Here is a 4021-nt window from a genome sequence, read left to right as displayed (position 1 = left end):
TAGAATACAAGAGTCGTATAACATGACACATGATGATGTTATAATCTGTGAATTATCACGTTCCATTTAGAAACTCAGCATGACTTACTGTAATATAATCACGTTGATCAAGTGTCATTATATTATACTAACTCATGCTCCAGTTACCAACACTACTTCAAAAATATTCCTATTTTAAACTCGAATGTTTCAGAATTTAGAAACTAAAATAGTTTCTTTTATGATGTAATACAGATAGCGCGAAGAGGTAAATGATTTCAGATAAGAATAATTATGAAAATATCTTCAGAAATATGAAGGATATTTATAATGAAAGATACAATGATATCTTAGAATTTCTAATATTAGAGGATGATGAAGAATATTGTCTGCAGGGGTTTAGAGTCAGGAGATAGGTATTCATTAATGACTTCAGCAGGTACTGAATCATTTGGATTCTTTGAAGTCAGGTTCAGTCTTTGTGATTTGTCCACAGCCTCCTTCATACTTTGCTCAATCCGGTTTCCAGTTCCAAGACTTCTCTTTTTCTGCGCTTTGCCAGCACACTTATTCATTATCATCAAACTTTTACTGTTAAAGTCGTTTATAGTTTTTGCTGCTTTATCAGCATTTTTCCATTTTCGGAGAACCAATTCGTATTTCGGAGTGTTTTTCAGAAACTTCACATTCAAATTAAGTCCAGAAGATAGACGTTATATATACACATATAACTGTTGGCGTAGACATGCTGCGAGATTTCAAAATACCGATTGCTAATTCCCAATGATTCGTATGGCAATTCTCGTTACAAGATGCGAATGAGTAAATGATGGGGTTTCAATGAATAATTATAATGACTTTTTGGAGAGGCTAAAGTCAAAGGGTAATGAAGTTGTTGGTACGTTTGCTAATAATGTGGTGGAATGTAAAAGGTTCCCTGGTAACGATGGTGTATATCTCAAAGTTATAATAACGTTAGTCTGACTGAAAAGTCAAAGTTGACTTGCTGGAGCTGTGACAAAACTGGCTACTTTGAAAAGGGGTCGCAAAGTTATTTTTGCTAAGAAATGCCAAAGAATCTGACGCGGATACATTGTTTAAACTTTTACTTTGGTTTCAAGAGTTTTTTTTTTCGGGTACATAACTGTGGGTAACATGTGGTTGGATCATCATCTCGATTGCTCATCATTCGAAGTGTCTTCAGAAATTTTTGAAGGGTTTGAACACAGATTGTAATCGTTAACATACATTTGATGTTCTAACACAGTTTTAAAGTTAAAATATAGCTTTGAAAGATGTAGGAATCTAAAAGTGATGGTACCAGTTATATCTCGAATTTAATTCTGAGGTTTCAAAATCAGAATATGTAATTGGGTTTGAATGAGTATGGTTGTTTTGATTTCTATGAAACAATGTATATTATTGTGAAAGTAGGAAGTATAGTTGATAATTTGCTTAATCTGATTCGAAGAATGTAACATATTAATTGTGAATATATATATATATATATATATATATATATATATATATATATAGGTGTATATATATAGGTATATATATATATATAGGTATATATATATATATATATATATAGGTATATATATATATATATATAGGTATATATATATAGGTATATATATATATAGGTATATATATATATATAGGTATATATATATATAGGTATTACCTACCCGTTAAAAAAATTTCACAATATTTTGTACATAAGAATTTTTATTACAGTCTTTATGAAAATATATATGTATATATTCTCCTCAGATGTAACATAGATTTTTAATGAGTTAATACTAAATTAAACTCATTCGATTTACGGTTGGAACTAGAATTGAATAGTCTCTTGAAGGCTTTAGAGATTACATAAGTATTTCTTCAATAATATTGAAATTATGAATCAATACTTCGTCATTTGTTAAGATGTGATGTTGGTTTTCGTTAAATTCTTGTGAACTTCGCAAAGTACGAATGATGTTATCTGAAAAGTTTCGGTTACATCAATGATGAAGTGTAAAATCAAATATATACTTGATTTATTAGGAATTGGAATTTGTTGAATTGAGACAGAGATTGTAGTTAATGCTGGTTAAGTTGCGGCTGAAGGACGTACATTATTGCATATTTGTAGTATGAATTAACCGATTAGTTAAGATTCATACACAATAGCTTAGCACGGAAAGATTTATTTTTTTATTTTAAAATATATATATATATATATATATATATATATATATATATATATATATATATATATATATATATATATATATATATATATATATATATATATATATATATATAATATACATATAATTTCTTCAGAAGGAATGAGTTAATTCTTCCTAACTCGTTGACACAATATACGCGTTATTGATTCGTAATGATGTCCACAATGATTTTTGAACTGACGGAGTTTGTGATGTTATAGGTGTTGTTGATTCTGATGTTGACTGTACTGACGATGCTGGTGACGTTGACGGTAATGTTGATGCTGTTGGTAAAACAAGTTTAGTTTGTTAATCACACACCATTTTTGTCAGGGTTTCTACTCTTCCTTCTATCATTTTGGTTCGTTTAACTGATTTATGGTTAGGACTAGATTAGATAATCTCTAAGACTTTAGAGATTACATAATCACCGCGGAATGTTTCTCCAATGAAGTTATGAGTTAATACTTCGTCAGTTATTGTTGTTGGTACTCCTTGGTATCTATGGTGCGTATGACGTTGATGCTCGTGGGACAAATTGTGAAGTTGAGGTTTACGACGCGGTTGTGGTTGGAGGTGGTAATGGTATTGTTGGCGTTGATGATTATAGTACTGATTATGCTGCTGGTGCTGCTGCTGGTGTTTGTAATCTCTGCACCACATTCTCCAAAGCTACTACCCGAGAGCGAAGCTCGTTGACTTCTTCTATTACACCGGGGTGATTGTCGGTTCGGACGAGCGGATAAATAAAATCTAGAATTTGATGTAGTATATAATCGTGACGAGATACTCTGGAAATGAGAGAGAAAATGGTGTTTCGGATTGGTTCGCCGGTAAGTGCTTCAGGTTCTTCGCCAAGAGGGCAATGTGGTGGATGGAAGGGATCACCTTCTTCTTGTCTCCAATGATTGAGAAGGCTACAAACCCATCCCCAATTCATCCAAAATAGATGATGGCTGATTGGTTGATCCATTCCAGTCACACTGCTTTCGGAGCTTGAATGGGATTCCATTTCGGAATCCGAGTGACTTGAACTGATAACGAATTCTATTTCGTATAATTGGATAAAGGATTTTTCGGTATGAAATGATTTTGGCTAACGGATGGTATTCTAATTACATAGAATATCCATATATAGAGATCAAAAGATTTCGTAGATTACGGAGGAATTTGCGGGATATGTCAGGCAAAGTTTAAAGTAACAGATACGATAAGATATGATTTAGCAGATACGCTAAGATATGAATTTTTGTCTATACACTACTCATGTAATTAATGTAGCAAGACGTGTTTAGACAAATAATGATAAGCAGGTAATTTCCTAAGGATTATAAGCAGATGATTTCCGAATAGAAATGATAAGCAAAACTTTTGACATGCAGACACGGTCGAAGTCCAGACTCACTAATGCATCTTAACGACTTATCAGTTAGACACACTAATGCAGACCTGGTTCGCTAAGACCACCGATCTGATACCAACTGAAAGGACCCGTTCATATATATTATAAACGATTCTCAATAGTTGATTACATAGCGAGGTATTTGACCTCTATATGATACATTTTTCAGACATTGCATTCGTTTTTAAAAGATAAACTTTCTTTACATCGAAAATTGACAGGCATGCATACCATTTCATAATATCCAACTATAAATGACCTAATCTCTCATTTACTTAATAATAATCTCTATTAAACTCAACGACTTGAATGCAACGTCTTTTGAAATATGCCATGAATGACTCCAAGTAATATCTTTAAAATGAGCAAATGCACAGCGAAAGAATTCTTTAACACCTGAGAATAAACATGCTTTAAAGTG

The sequence above is a fragment of the Rutidosis leptorrhynchoides genome, chromosome 6 (assembly GCF_046630445.1).
Source record: "Rutidosis leptorrhynchoides isolate AG116_Rl617_1_P2 chromosome 6, CSIRO_AGI_Rlap_v1, whole genome shotgun sequence".
Taxonomy (NCBI): Eukaryota; Viridiplantae; Streptophyta; class Magnoliopsida; order Asterales; family Asteraceae; genus Rutidosis; species Rutidosis leptorrhynchoides.
The sequence above is the reverse complement of the archived record's forward strand: the minus strand, read 5'-3'. Positions refer to the sequence as shown.